The 17273-nt window shown below is 38.6% G+C and overlaps 1 protein-coding gene across 1 annotated transcript in view; it reads right to left on the bottom strand.

Moving 5' to 3' along the window:
* Positions 1 to 17273, bottom strand: part of LOC149303223 (ADP-ribose glycohydrolase MACROD2-like) — an 806633-nt gene that overhangs the window by 649289 nt on the left and 140071 nt on the right. The window lies entirely within an intron of this gene.

Here is a 17273-nt window from a genome sequence, read left to right as displayed (position 1 = left end):
CTTTTTATTAAAAGTTAAAGAATTTCAGGTCGAAGCTACAATTAAATGTAGTTTGACACCTGAACACAATGCTCTATTTTAGTATTTTTTTGTAATTTGTACTGTATTTTCCTTGCTAATATTGGACGTTACAAAACATTTAACTCTTTGTGTTCTACTGAGTAAAATGACTTGTCGACTGTGAAAGTGAATTTCTTTGCCGTGTTGAACAATCAGGACTTTTTTTTTGTTGCAGTATAAAGCACAGATCATTTTTTGGATTTTTTTTTTAAAAAAAACATGGTACACAAGATGTAGCTACAAAAATATAAAACCAAGTATTGGCTGTATAAAAACTGTATGCAACTTAAAGACTCAATAAACAATAAGTGTTTAGTAATGGGCATTATATGTTGTCTGAATGCAACCACATGTTTATTCATGATAAATCCTGAAATGACTGATACGAGTTAAGCAATTCTAAATTAACAGATCTGTAACATTATTTTTGAAACCCAACCCTATATACGGTCACCCATCAATCTTAATTTTAAACTGAAAGTCAGCCACAATCCATCCATTTGCCTATTTTGACAATGAAAATTATTTTTCCATTCCATTGTACAGCACTGTTAAATATAAAGGCACCATATAACTTAGTAATCCATCTTTCTAACACATGTATGTATCAGATACCAATAAATTGCCGTGCAAAGCTAGAAAGTGAAAAGTAAAAAAAAAAAGTGCAAAGTACTCGACCACAAAACCCTATTGTTTATGCAAAGCTGACAATTCTAAAAGACACAGAATAAAGCCCTTTACTAGAACACGTATAGATCAGAATAAAGATGTACCATGTTCATTTTTGCCTTCCTGATTATTATGAGCTATTTAATATTTAAACAAACCATACAAATTTGTTGCCATACATTTCAATTTTTCTATTTTCTCCAGATAAAAACCAAAGTGCGTTGTATGCCCTTTGGCCAGTCTTGTATGTGCCTTGAACCAATGCTACATGTATTAGGCTTTCATTCAGTGACAACTTTTTCATACTTGTTGAACTATGAAAAATACTGGTCTTATTTGCTGAATAAAACGAGAAAAAAGTACATCAGTATTGTGATTTCCTTCTGCAAGTCCTTTTTTTATGAAAGAGCGGAGAAAGTAAAAGAATAAAAAAAACGTAAGCACATTTGCAAAACATTATTGGGAAATCTAATCAGATGCAATTATTTGGAGATTTCTATTGCTTCTTTGTTCTGCGAAGTCCTATCATTTTGTATCTGCAATTTTCACCATCAGGCTATCAATAGTATTAGGTGTCATGCAACCCTAGAATTACAAACATACCGGCAGAAGGCAAGCGGGAGGTAGAGATAATTCTCCGGGGATCATGCAAGTACCCAACTGTCTAAACATCTTTGGTGTGCATGCGCCAGTCCTAACTCTCCATGGCTATGGGAGAGGATGACTGATTGACCTGGAATTATCTTAATTTGCAGTTCTTAAGAAAAGAGCATTCTTCATTCCCTGTGCGCTGCCACCAGGTTTCCCAAAATGATGTTGACATATCTTTAGTATGAATTTCCTGAGCATTAAGGCTAGCAATTAACATGCAGCCAAACGGCTCACAAAGCAGTCATTTTGCGGTAACTCTCTCCCCTGTTCTAGTCACAGAATTTAGCCAGAACATGTGCGTTAAATATAGATTAATGTTAATATTCATCTGACCTCAGTTTGTTTTGTGTCTTACATTGTATTTCCATTTGACTTCCTTAACAGACAGAAATGGCAATTTGGATCACATTTGGTTGTTATATTTCATAAAGCGAAAATTCAGATAGAAATTGAGTGTTCCTAGAGTATGCACTGTGTAGCACACAAAAATAATCCAGCTACTTCTATTACAACATTTATTACAACTATATGGTCATTCCCAACACTTACTTGTGACGCATGGCCAAAGAGGGACACTTTTATATTAGGTATGGTTGGAGGCTAAAATAAGGAGCTTGATGAAACTTTTTGTGTCTATTGATAATAATATTTGTAAAAGAGTAACATATTTACACAAATAATGTACCGTATTTGCTCGATTATAAGACAAGGTTTTTTTCAGAGCAAATGCTCTTATAATCGGGGTCGTCTTATAATCAGACCTCAAATAGGTCTGACTATGAGATGACTAAGATCCAGATCCCCCGCAGCAGCAGGGGACCTGGATCCTCCTTTTTCCCCCCCCGCCCCACTTACCGGTGCTTCTGAGCGCGATCGACGCAGACAACCCCCGCTGTTAGCCACACCTCCTTCCGGCTGCAGCACAAGTTGTCTATGCGAATCGCGTAGACATCTACACGCTGCCCGGTAAGTTGGGGGGGGGGAGTGTTAAATGGGGCATATGGCATTTCTGGAGGCAGCGTGTTCTATGAAATGCCTTTTAACCCCCTTAATGCCACTCTGCCTCCAGAAATGCCCTTTTAACGCTCTATACACCACTCTGCCTCCTGAAATGCCTTAAACCTCCCTATATGCCACTCTGCCCCATAATATGCCTTTTAACCCCCTTAATGCCAGAGTGGCATATAGGGGTATAAGGCATTTCTGGAGGCAGAGTGGCACATAGGGGGTCAAAAGGCATATCATGGGGCACAGTGGCATATAGGGTTAAAAGGCATATCATGGGACACAGTGGCATATAGGGGGTATAAGGCATTTCTGGGCCGGATGTGCATAACTGGGGGGGCAGGTTGGAAAATAGAAGGAAATAAAACCAAAATATTTTTCTCAATCATAGCTTTTATTAAAAAAAATAGTTTACATGAATTAACATTTACTGGTAAAACTTTTTTCCTATAGGGTCGTCGTATATTCAGGCTTTTTCTTTTTTTTCCTAAATTAATATTCAGATTTGGGGGGTCGTCTTATAATAAGGGTCGTTTTATAATCGAGCAAATACGGTACTTATACAATTATAAGCACATTGTTCGTATTTATTCACACTGTTTTTATGCCCAACTGCCCAACGAACATTCAGAAGCTCCTAGAAAAGAGGGGCATCAGACGTTCAAGGGGAAAAATATGAATGAGTCAAAATTCATATCACTAAAGAATTATTTTTGGGAAGGTTTTGGGCAATATATATATATATATATATATACACCCCTGTGTGTTTATTGTGGAATTTATTGATGGACTACATGGCACCCAGGCTAGTACAATATTTTTGAAGATTTTAGAGGCTGAATACAGAAGATATTGGACTTGGGGGGGGGGGGGGGGAATATCTTTTTAGTAAAATAGAAATGTGGACATTTACTATTCATTTAGTATATACCGAGCATAAATCATGTTTAACTTTTTTTCCTCCTTCACATTGTTTTGTAAAAGGTTGTATTTTCTTCTGCTGAGAAATTAAATATTCCATTTAATGTGACAAACAGTAAAACAAGCACATATAATACTACTGAAAACAGCTGACTTCAGGGCATACAATTTTTCTTATTATGCACACATTACCTGAACATATGGGTGCCGTAAAGTCTTTAATAACCGCGTATATCTCAGCTTGTTACAGGAATGTATTTTTTTTGAATCATGTTTGTTGTTCTCTATATATAAAGTACAAGGAACGACTTTTTATACTAAAACAGATACTATATTAATATTTTTAATGTGTTAAAATTACCCAAGTTAGAAGTCTCATAAGGAGATTCCTTACTAACTGGTAGGGTGGCTTTGAAAAACATGCCTCGGCATTCCCCAAAACAGCCAATTTTATCTGGGATACTCCCCTTAACCCTACGTGCTGACGTCAGCGAACGACGTACCGCAGGGCCATAAAAGATGGATGACGGACACTTAACGGATACACACACAGAGACTACGGACTTTTACGTATTCATTACTATTATTTTATCGACCGAGGTGGTTTTACTACAGATTCAAGATTGCTAGAAGATTCCTATATCAGACACTGTCCTGAGGAAGCCAACAAAAACGGCGAAACGTGTTGAGACACTTATATAGAGTTGGAGTCTCACAGAACTTTATTTTATGTACAGATGCATTACAGTTATGCCATCAAGACTGTAAATGCATTTTTTTCTTTGCGATTAGGATTATCTCAAGATTGTGCACTATTTCGGTTTTATGTCCATTTCTACAGATTTTATGAAGAAATAAATAGTTTGTCAACTTTAACCCTTGAGGAGCTTCTCGTACTACTTTTGTTTGTGAGTGCATTCACGTAATAGCTTCACCATATCCACTATACACTAGGGCTGCAACTAACGATTATTTTAATAATCGATTAGTTGGCCGATTATTTTTTCGATTAATCGATTAATCGGATAAAAAAATTTAATTTTTTTCCAATTTAAAATAATGTAATAAAAAACGTACAATTTACACTTTCATCTCTTTATTGCAATGGCCTCTCTCTCTCTATTCACCTTCTTATTTTACTGACATAATAATAAAAGCTACAAGAACCCAAACACAGTGTTTCTCAAACTAGGTTTTAATACAAAGTTATTAGTAAATATTAATTCATATGTTAACTATTTTTCATATTTAATAAAAACTATGAGAAAAAAACATTTTTTTTTATTTACCAAACTGCCCCCGGTTATGCACATCTGCCCCCCAGCTTGCCACTCTGCCCCCATATATGCCTTATACCTCTTATATGCCAGTGATATGCAACTGAGCCCCCTGATATACCTTTTACCCCCAGATATGTTTTATGCCCCCCTGATATGCCTAATATCGATATGCCTTATACCCCCTATATGCCACTGAGCCCCCTGATATACCTTTTACCCCCAGATATGTTTTATGCCCCCCTGATATGCCTAATATCGATATGCCTTATACCCCCTATATGCCCTGAAATTCATAATACCCCACTATAACTTACCCATACACCACTCTGGCTCCTCCCCCTCCCATACACCTCCCCCTCCCATACACCACTCTGGCTCCTCCCCTCCCATACACCACTCTGGCTCCTCCCCCTCCCATACACCACTATGGCTCCTCCCCCTCCCATACACCACTCTGGCTCCTCCCCCCCTCCCATACACCACTCTGCCTCCTCCCCCTCCCATACATCACTTTGCCTCCTCCCCCTCCCATATACCACTTCGCCCCCTCCCATACTCCACTCTGGCTCCTCCCCCTCCCATACACCACTTTGCCTCCTCCCCCTCCCATACATCACTTTGGACCCTCCCATACATCACTTTGCCTCCTCCCCCCTCCCATACTCCACTCTGCCTCCTGTCAGCCACGGAGGTTCACAAGACACCAGGGAGCCGGGTAGAGAGGCAGAGTGCCGTATGGGAGTGGGAGGAGCCAGAGTGGTGTATGGGAGGGTGGCTCCCATACACCCCTCTGACTCCACCCCCCTCCCATACACCGCTCTGCCTCTCTACCCGGCTCCGTTACTGACAGGAACTTTCACTGCAGCTTCATAGAAGCCTCAGCGTAAGTGAAGGTGAGTAACGGAGGCTGTCTGTGCGATGCAGACCCCCACCGGCTGACAGAGAGGATGATCCTCTGTCAGCCGGTGGGGGTCTAAACGATGAGCACAGACAGCCTCCGTTACTGCTCTTCACTTACGCTGAGGCTTCTATGAAGTCAGTAACGGAGCCGGGTAGAGAGGCAGAGTGATGTATGGGAGGGGGGAGGAGTCAGAGGGGTGTATGGGAGGGGGAGAGAGACGGAAGTGAGAGACCGGCCGACAGTGAGGGGAATCCAGGTCCCCTGCAGCGTTGCGGGGGATCTGGATTCTAGTGTTATAATCCGATCTCTGTTTGAGGTCGGATTATAATTTTTATAATCGATAAAAATCGATTCGATTAATCGATAATGAAAATCATTGACAACGATTTTCATTATCGATTATTATCGATTTTATCGATTAGTTGTTTCAGCCCTACTATACACTATACACAATATCGTTGGTTTTGGATCTGGTTGATGATTGACAGAACTTTACACCTATGCAGGATTACATACTAGTTTTTGGAATGACTTCCTCCCATCACCGTTCAGTGCCACCAGGAGCCTCATCCTTACAATCATGACGTTTCATCTGAAAACGTTTGGGCATACTCTCTTCAATAAAATTCAGTATGTTTCTTAAAGTAGGGTGAGCCTAAATTTATTCCATCTGCCACCAAGGGAATTATTTTACCTTAGAGACTGCACAGGTATGGCAAATTTAGAATGCTTACTTTGGAAACATCAGGATAAAATAAAATCAATTATTAATATACGCCCCATATCTTTAAAAAGCGCTATAGAGTTCCGGAGCCGCTTTAAACTCCGCATAGGACTTTAAGATAAAGTTATTCTGTCGGCTCCGTTAGAAGCCCTTCAAAACAAAATCCTACAACTAAGTTTTAGAAACTGGGAGAATTTTAGAAACAAGAGAATAGGAGATATATATACCTTAAATAAAATCAATTCTCTTTCCCGCCTTAAGGAAGATTTTAAACTGGGTAACACAGAACTTTTTACTGTATATAGAATTAGCCATTACCTAAAGACCCATTTATATGAGGGAGGTAAATTATTGAGAAGCCAAAAAATAATTGATATGTTCTCGTTAGAAGTAATCACTAAAAGTATGAGGAAGTGGTATGTTTTGTTGGAAGCATTGGAAACCCCTTTCGAAAACTCTGCTCTACAGTCTTGGCAACAAGACTTTAGAACCTTAATAGATCAGAAAAGCTGGATAAACAGTTTAGCGGAAGTCAGCAGATTTTCTCATTGCTTAAACATGGTAGAACTCCATTATAAGACTACATCAAGATGGTATATGATACCCGTGAAACTAGCTAAATTTAATCGGAACGCCACATCTACATGTTGGAGATGTGAAGTGGAAAAGGGCACATACGCTCATATATGGTGGAAGTGTAATTTGCTACAACATACTTGGAAAGAGCTATTTAAGATCATATCGGAACTTCTGAATAGGCATATAGATCCCACCCTTGAAAAGGCGTTGCTACATTTGAATTTGATGGATATTTCTGTTAACCAAAAAGCTTTGGTTGTTCAATGCCTATTGGCTATGAAATTAATTATAGCGAGACATTGGCTGCAAAAAAGCCCAATCAACATAGAACACGTATTAAATCAAATTAACCATCAATGTATAATGGAACGCGGATTCTACCAAGCGCAGCAGAAACTTTTTAAATTTAATAAAGTGTGGAGATGTTGGATAGTTAAATATCCTACCCCATTTTGTGATTATAGTTATTAAGAAAAAAGAAGATATATAAGCAAGAAAGCTCTGAAGGCCGAATGGTGTGAATGGAGTATGAATGTGTTTAAAACCCTCTTCTTTATTTAAGTTTTCTATTAGCTATGTATTGGTAACAGTAACAACATGATAGATAACTAAATCTGTAATAGTTGTTAAGTGAGCTATTTGAACACGTGTTAGATGCCGAACTATTACTACTGTTGTCGTTTGATACTGTTGTTCCTCTGCTATATTTATATATTTAAAATAAAAAAAATATAAAAAAAAAGACTGCACCCTTTCTTGTAATTTTTAACAATATTTTTGTTCAAATATGATTCTTAGAAATACTACTTAAAAATACCCAGGTTATGTTCATTCACTTAACCAAAGTATAAGGCAGGTAGGTAAAGTAGGCAAAACAACATCATTTTATATTTTATTTATTTCCTTACATTTTCTTCTTGTGAGAGGAGTGAAACAGTACTAGAAAAGAAACTCAGTTAAGATTATTGTAGATCCTACAATTTTTTTTTTCTTTGAAGAAAAAAAAAATCTCTTCTCACTCTAATCACCCAATATTCTGATCACAGTATGATCATCGACGGTGGATATCTCTACTCTCTACCGACTGAACCTTTCTGGTCTAAAGGCTGACAGCACAAGAAGGACATGCCCAACAGAATAGATGCTGGCTCTCGCTGACAAGGACAATCTGAGCTCCCATGTATCTGGAGAGAGATCTCGCTGCCAATATAAAAAGCCACAGGATGTGCCGTTACATCCTGTGGTTCTTCTAACCTCTTTTTTTCTGCATTATATCTTAATGGACATCAACCAGTTAAAGTGGCGCTACAGGCTAAAGGATGCAACTTGGAACAGGTGAATAAATACCTGTGGACAGTCTACAAGTTTGAGATAACTATCACAGGAATAGGGTAAGTGAGGTTAAATAAAGACAGCTCCTGCCAGAGATTGATGGATAGACAGGACAATTCCTATCAGAAACAAATATGTGATGAGCTATATGTCTGGGGGAGACTAAAAACACAATATGTGCTATTGCCCTCCTGGCTCCTTTAGTACTTAGTGATTTAGTGATGAAGCGCTGAATGACATATCCTGCTACTGATCACCGACATGAAATTATGTCTTACAGAACTCGGCATCTAAACAAAGTGTTTGGGAAAATAAGAAAACCAAGGATTGCTTTTTTGACCACACAAACAATCCATGTACTTAATAATAATAAAGATCAGAAAGTAAAATTTTACAAAATGAAACCACCAAGATAATTTTCGTTGCAGGTAGAAGCCTCAAGGGAGATTTAGCTATCAAGAAATGACTTTTCCCTTTTATAAGATTTTTCTTTTTTTTTACACATAGATGTTTATTGGTTTATTATTCTTACCTATGCATTTTTTATTCTGGCAAACACAATGCCTTATATATTATTAATAACTGAACCGAATTAAGAGATGACCTCCGCCTACTGTACCATCTGCCTAACACTTAACTTGCACATGCAAAAAAAATGATAAAAAGTATAAACATACATAACTTGGAGGTAAAATGAGCTCAAACAGGAGAGAGAGTTATTTAAAAGTGTTTGCTAAGCCAATAATTCATGGTACAAAACTAGTGGTTTGAGGAATACATAAAACAACCAACAAGACTGTGGTAGATAAGAGGAAGAGCCTTCCAACAGAAGTGGTATGGATTGATACCTTGAGGAAATTTAAGCCTGCATGGGTTAGCGATTACTACCCTATATAGGCTAGGTCTAGGAACAAGTAAAACTTCAGGTCCTTCAGCAGACAGACAGATGGGCAGACTAGATTGCCGAAATGGTTATCTGTTCTTTTCTTCTAACATACTTAGTAGTTTGCTATTTTAGGTATTTTTTATTTGCTGTATGCTTTGGATTAACATTTGAAATCCTCAGCATGCTAATCTCACTTCACTGTCACACTGAATAGCGTAGAACTGAATGTGCGGGACTTAATCCCCCAGGAGGACCATTTGGCTAATGGAGATCCGTAGGGATGAGTTTCCTGCCACATTTCTCATAAACAAACAAGCGCCCACTGAACTCAAGTAGACTTGGCACAGCCTTGGGCGGATCGGTGAATAATGAATCCAACCTGTAATTGCAGAGATGAGCTAAATTCAGTTCTGAGTGATTCAGCAACTTTATTTTCACAGAAATATGTATAATTCAGAATGTAATTATGTAGCAAACAATGTCAAAATGTAAAAAATGGATATAGCCCTAAATTACATTGAAACTCATTCAACAAGGATGTGATATAATCAGATTTTTCGGTAAGACCCTGGTAGGGGGGTAGAGGGGGGACAAGTAGTGCCATGGGGCCATGATTGAGAGCTATTTTCATGAAATAAAATGTGTTTTGCACAATATTAAGTTAAATGACCCTCAATTAACAAATTAGGGATACTAGAAATGCAATTATTTACAACACTCAGAGCTGTCTCCATGTGCAATATGTTCTATTATAAATCTAATGAAAAAATGCTCCAAATACATCTGGTACCTATAGAAGCTTGTTGCCTTCTACAGAAGTCAGGATCTACAAATAAAACAGGGCTGAAAACATTTTTGAACACGTCCAGCTACCCAGATTGTTTACAATTACTGACCCATGACAGCCATTGTGTTGCCATCATAAGGGTTTGTTGGAGGAAGGGGCAGCCACCTCCTCTAGATCCAGTGACCTGTCTCCAATGCTGATGCCTTGTGGGTGCTTTGAAATACTTTAACCCCTTAAGGACCGGGCTCATTTTTCGTTTTGTACCCTGTGGGACCGAGGCTGTTTTAATACTTTTGTGGTGCTTGTGTTCAGCTGTAATTTTCTCCTCACCCATTTAGTGTACCCACATAAGTTATATATTGTTTTTTCAGGACAAGATGGGCTTTCTTCAGATACCATTATTTTGATCGTATCATCTTATTTACTATAAAAAATTTTTTAAAAAACATGGTGAAAAATTGAAAAAAAACACATTTTATGACTTTTATTTGAAAAATCTTTTACTCACCTAAAAAAGCAAGTAAAAAAACTAGCTAAATAGATTCTACTACTTGTCCTGAGTTTAGAAATACCCAATGTTTTTATGTTTTTTTGCTGTTTTTTGTAAGTTATAGGGCAATAAGTACAAGCAGCGTTTTATGATTTCCAAATCTTTTTTAACAAATCTGGTCAGTCTGCCTCCATCTCCTCTTTGGGACATCTTTGAAGCCGGTTAACTCAATTTAACCCTGTCAAACCATATATTTTTGAAAACTATACACCCCAGGGTATTCCAAATGCTGTTATTTTAACCCTTTCCATGCACCAATTATACAACTACACTTTGTAATAGTAATTTTTTTTCACACAAATTGTACTTTAGTTATAGATATACAGGTTCTGGTATATGCCACTGTCAAACAACACCCCAATGTGTGTTCAGGAACATCTCCTGAGTGCAGTGATACCGGACATGCATGGATTTGTCGTGTTGTTTGAGATTTAAAATGCCACATTTGGGAAGTGCGCTTTTTTTGTCCATTTTGGAAAGTCTGTACCTATGCCCTATCTTTGAGCTCAGCCACTCCAATTTACCCCATCAGCCATTTTTTTTTTATATTAGACACCCCTTGGGTATTTGAAGTGCTTTTAGTTTAACTCTTTGTTGAGATTTTTGAGAAATTTTAGCACTTGCTCAAAATAATAAACTTTATTTATTTTTTTTTTTTTTTTACACATTTTGCTGGTACTGGATGGTTCATCTAGGACATCACTGCATAATTATTTTTAAATGTTACAATGTATGGCGGCTGTTGACGCCTCGGGGAGGGGCCAGACATGGCCCCCGATGCCGATCTCGGCCTTGCTGAATGCCTCGACATCGAGGCATTACAGTAACGCCGTTTAAGTGAAGAAAGTGATCGTTGATCACTTTCTAAGCTTATTTTACTTTTTGACGGTTCAGGACCGTCAAAGGTCATTTAGTGACCTTCATGTCATGACGGTCCTGAACCGGCAAAGGTCGCGAAGGGGTTAAATGATATTGCTTGTTTAGTGTTTGGGCTAGACACACCATTATTATTTGAAATGACAAGGACAGGGATGTCTAAACTAAAATTTAAAACAGGGGAAGGGAGGGACCACATTAATAGCTAGGTTTGGTTCAAAGTCCTGTGCATACACACATTGACATTTACAGAAGTTGTGACTCCAGACTTGACCCAAGTGTCTGATCTCCCCAACTCACCCATTGGCAGCAGTCGGACAGTATGGAGGCCACTTTAATCAGTCCTGAGTCAAGAAACCAAGGAGCTGTCAAGCCCTCCAAGATCTGCCACCACAGCTGCCATCACCCCTAGTCCATGTCCCGTTTTTGATGAATATTGTAAAATAGTAGAAACATCCATGAATTTACAGATAGTGGGATCTGCACCTGAAAGAGGTTCTTTTACTTTCATGAGATTTTTTTTACTTATTTTTAACTATAAAACAGATCTCTGGTATATTGTTCACATGGAAACCACTGCTGCATCTTCACACATTCTAACCGGCAGTACTGAAATTTCATTTTGAAAAGCAGATAATAACAAAGTTGATGAAAAAGCCTGGGTGTGAAGTATTCTAACCAAATGATGCAGCTCAATGAATGAGCCTTAGGAAACCAGAGGCGTACGCTCAGTGCACTGAACCCAGATTCCCAGTCTACTCATGGTCTACATAGCATGGCACCCACATATCATACGATACCTTTGAAATAATGACACATACAAAAGTGCCATCATAAAATTTCTGAACTTCTGATGGAAGGCTGAGCAATTTATCTACCACCCTATCAGTAATGTTAAACTTCTTTGCATTGCACCTAAGCCTCCGGCCCTCTAGTTCTAGATCTTGTTATAACATTTCTCCTTTTTTTAATTCCCTTCCCTTCAGTATTCATATGTTTATATTACATCCCTCTGTCTTCTTGCTTCCAAGCTAGACATACCGAGACCGCTTAGTCTTTTTTATTCGGCTAACCATTCACTATTTTAGTAGCCCGCTTGTAAAATCTTTACAGAATGTCAATATTCTTCTAGAGATGGGGTCCTCTAGTTGAGCAGCGACCAGAGATCTGTGAAGTGGCAGAACCACCTCTCTCTTCCTGCCACCAATGTCTCTCACTATACAACCAGCACCCTGCTTCTGTTTTATGATGCCTTCTTATAAATATGATAGTTTTATTTATGGCATTATCCGATTTTAAAATGATGTGATTTTAGATGTTCTATCCTATCCTTTAACATAGTTTGCATTAATTTGTGTATAGAAGCGATCCTGGTGCAAGATTTGAAAAGTGCCCTTATCTCCACAGCAAACAAAGGATCATTTCACCCGTTTCCACAGTGATAAGCTCACTTTTCAATCGTTACGCCAGAATAACATCTTATACAAAATCCACGCTGAGCTTCACTTTACCCCCTCCTTCTGGAGAAAGCTTCTATACAGAGAAAGAGGCAAAAAGTGGGCAGAAAGTGTCAGAGGCAAAGACACAGAAACCGTGCTGTAGAAAAAGACAATGGATAAGGTGTGTAATATAGAAAAGGAAAGTAGCATCAGTGAGACACTCAGCTCAGAGAGAGACATATAAACACATGCACGCAAAGACAGCTCAATGAACTGACAGGTATAGAAAAGTGCATCTAAGTCTTTAATATGATGTCATCAAAAAGTACAGGCTTAGACAAGTTCCATCGCCTTGTCACTTCAGAACAATTCTAATCAATAAAAATAATGTAATACATTTACAGGTGGTCTAAAGCATTAAGCAGTCGCGTGTTTAGTAGCCTTACCTTGAGTCACCTTAGGACCTACCTGTACATCCTTAAAATGTGTGGCAAGAAGCCCATTAGGATGTACAGTTAAGTTGTGACATCTCCACTACAAAGGAAGATCAGGCTGGCTTTCAACAGCCGCCCTAGACCCTTCCCCGTCAACAGGAGCCAGCATTGCGAGCACCGGTACACGGTTCAAGAAATCGTGCGATGGGGCGTTCCCTTCCGGTTGTTGTCACTGCTGACACGTAACATCCATTCACTTGAGGATAGCCCATTGCTCCCCCTGCTGACTGCTTGCAATTATTGTAATCTGCAATGTAGGCCTATAGAGCCCTGCTTGCTGATCACATTGTAATCAGCACAAACAGATCAGGAGGAGGAAAGTGAGAAAATAGTTTCTCCAATTTAAAATAAAAATAAAAAAGGGGGGGGGATTAAATATAAACTAGTAACATAACAAAGTAACATAGTAACATAGTTCATAAGGTTGAAAAAAGACCAAAGTCCATCAAGTTCAACCTATATACATATTGTGTCCCTACTGTGTTGATCCAGAGGAAGGCAAAAAACCCTTATGAAGCAGATGCCAATTGCCCCATACCAGGGGGAAAATTCCTTCCCGACTCCAAATATGGCAATCAGAATAAATCCCTGGATCAACGTTCTGTCCCTATTAATCTAATATCCATGACTTGTAATGTTATTGCTTTCAAGAAACACGTCCAGGCTCCTTTTGAACTCTTTTATTGAGTTTGCCATAACCACTTCCTCTGGCAGAGAGTTCCATAAAATTTAAGATTCCTAAAATGTGATATTTTTTTCTTTTTTGTATAGTTTTGCAAACTATTTTCACTAATAATTGTTATGTTTTATGTATTTTTTTTAAAAAGGCCCTACTTCTCCTGAACAAAATGATGTATAATTTGTACAGATTCCTCAAATATGGAAAAATTTGTTAAATCACGCTTTAACAAACATATTACAAAATATTTAGGTCCTTTGGTTATGAAAGGTTGCAAAGGGTGTAGGTTTTCTCACATTAGAAACAGAGCTGGTCATACTCCAAAGGGCAACCCAGGTAAGAATACTCAATTTTTATCATTACATTTTCACAAATTGTGTGTTTACACAAGTTCATTAAAACAAAAAACACACATTTGTTCTTTTTGTATTGCTATTTTTTGTAACATTATTATGACTTTTAAAGGCTTCAGACCCTTCGACCTAGGAAGAATACCCCGCTGCCCAGTACTCCCTAACCCGATTCAGGAGCCGCAGGTAGCCTGGAACTATAATCATCCCATTACAAATGCATTCCTTTTAAGGAATAACTGCTCAATGGTTTAATCTCGGTTGCAGGAGTGGAGTGCATAGGACAATGCCTTTTACCTTTAGGCTCTAGGGTAAAAATGGAAAGGTCAGCCCTAACCAACACTTTAAAAAGGTTACACTGAACCAGACCATGAATGGAAGTAAAGTCAAGAGATTATGTGTCAGGCCACAACACAGTGTTTGGTTACTGGAGAGCTGGTGGTCAGAATCATAACGAGGACAATTGCTATTTAATTATGTGTAAGGAATTGGAGAAACATATCTTTTCTTTTTGCCAGTGTAGTGAAAAGAAGAAGGGTGCTAGAGACAAAAGTGTTCCAGACAAGAGAATATAATCGAACTTCAAATCAGAGAATGGACTGAGGTTCTACAGAAGGCTTTAACCATTGTACTGATAGACTACTGTGGCACATAGTGTGTGCTCCCCAGTATGGACGTGAAAGTGTTAATCACACAAGGGACACCACAGACATTTTTCATATGTGAAGACTCAGACTGACTGCCTCACTACAGACAGTATGCCTGAGTGTACAGCTCCGCAGAGATGCTTTGCAGATCTCCTCCAGACATACTGATTTTATAAAAACACTTTCACAAAACCTGAGATTCCATGTGTTATTTTAGGAACAGTCATTTTATTTTAAAAACGTTCAGTTCTTCCAGCCTGCCCCTTGTGGAAAACTTTACTTACTCTAATAAGCCCGTCTAACAGGCCTCTGTGCAGACGGCAGGGGGTGGCTGGCACAGGGACCGGAGGGGTAACAATACCCTGAAGATTTTGGGCAATTCTCATAAGCTTTTTGTGTGTTCTTGTTTGCAGTGTCTTATATAACCGATGGGATGACAAAGTCTTGAGGCAGCATCTATTCCACAGTGGAATGTTTTCTGTGTTCTTTCTTTATATATGTTTTTTTTTATTTTTCCAGAGTATAGAATGTGCATCTAGCAAGCATATCTGGGGCTAGCGGTGGCCATCACACCCCTCTCAAAGCCGCTCCCCAGAAATAGCGTACCCAGGGTAGCTAGTCAAAGTCATTCTCGGGGCTTATGTTACTGTTCCTGCCCTAGGCTGAATGATGGTAGCCCTCCTTGGAATTAATTTTTTCTTCAGATAGCACGTATGCTAGTTGTATAGCCGTCAAGAACCGCCACTTAAGAATGTGATTTAAGTTATTTTTTTAAAAATACATGTCTTATAGGCTAGGTCACACCTTATTCCTTGCAACCCAATGCACAGACACACTGCTGATATGGTAAGTCTGGATCATGTGGACTTAATATTACTGTAAATTAAGCTACTCGGAAAAGGCCAAAACCAGAGGGCAGAAATTCAACTTATAAATTTCATGGACCTCGAAAACACAAAATCCTCAAAAAGCAGCTATCAAAGTGATTTCAATCCAATGATCCAGTACAAAGTCGAAAGATGTAAGCTGTTCTAATCCAAAGCTCTCAGCTGCTTAAAGCTCCAGCCCTCTCCTCCTTGTTGCCAGGACCCAGCTGACATGTTCTTCAAAGACAAGGAGTAACGGAGTTCTGCAATGCTTGTCGACAGGGGCTCTTCAGAGGTTTTCAAACTGACAGCTGTTTGCTTTGGGTTTATATACTACAAAAACAACTCAGGAGGTGGATGACATAAACGGCACCACGTTCCGGTCCAAGAGTTTTAATACAATGAGCTTCGCTCTGGGCAAGCTGCAGCAATCAGCACATTTTGACAGGGCATTTAGGCTAGGATGTTATTTTCGTAAAGAGTATGCCGTTTTTCAGGCTCTCCGGAGAAAGATTTATAGTGGTACCTGTGGCAGACCTCTCCAAAGGCGTACATTATTTTGATTTTTGTTTCTTGGTAATTAACGGCAAATTGTTTGCCTTGGAGATTTTCTCTCTCTTTTTTTTTTTTTTACCCAGGGGAGAAAGGACACAGCAGACATGAATTTTACGGTGTTTTCAATTTTACTTCTAGTAAATCAATATCTTGACAGCAAGAGTATAAAAAGTGTTTTAAACCGGAAAGACTGATTTCCTGGCTGGAATTTCATATATTACATTTTTAACTTACAAAAAATTAAAATAGATTTCCTAGGTTCCTTGAAATTTAATATATATATACATATACATATAATTACTATTTCTCTATGTGAATAAACCCTTTAAAAGGAAAGAAAATATGCCAAGGTAAACCGGATGTTTTTGCATTATATGACATTCTATTCCACTTCGACAAAACATTTATTGCGTAATTCAGTACATGAAACAAATAAACCTTAGCGGATCTGTCAGTTTATTTTTACCTCTGAAGGTTTAATCACATAACAAAAAAAAAGAGAATCCGATTCAGTGACATTTTTTGTGTCACGTGGCAAAGAATTTCCTGAACAATTATGAATGAGGTAAAGTTATTTCTTAGAACAGATTGACCATTCAGCAGCACATTATGTTTCTATTGCTGTATTTAGTAATAAGAACAATTAAATTAAGCGGTATACAGGGAACATCATCAAGGCTAAGTATCATATCTGGGAACATGCCAAAGTAGGCTACCCAGAGCTTGCCCAGCTTCTGGAGAATGGCTTAAATGAAGGGTCAAAGCTAGCCCAGACTGCCTGTAGCGGGTGAGGAGTGAGCAGACTTTGAGGTGTGGTGCCTTCAACACCACTCCACTGCCCTGAGAAACAAGAAACTGACCCCCCCCCAACCATTTATAACCATGCTAGCAAGCAGCCATTCTGGACTGCCTGCTCCATGGGCGGTTCAGAGTCTAAATACTTTTTATTTGTTTTAATTGTCAAAGAAGGTGCTTATTATGTCCAATCTGTCATTTTTTTCAGTAACATAAATCTCACACGT

This window comes from Sceloporus occidentalis, unplaced genomic scaffold (genome assembly GCF_023333645.1).
Source record: "Sceloporus occidentalis isolate IW3139 unplaced genomic scaffold, rSceOcc1.0.p SCAF_15, whole genome shotgun sequence".
NCBI lineage: Eukaryota > Metazoa > Chordata > Lepidosauria > Squamata > Phrynosomatidae > Sceloporus > Sceloporus occidentalis.
Note: the sequence above shows the minus strand (reverse complement) of the source record. Positions and strands in the feature narration are given on the sequence as shown.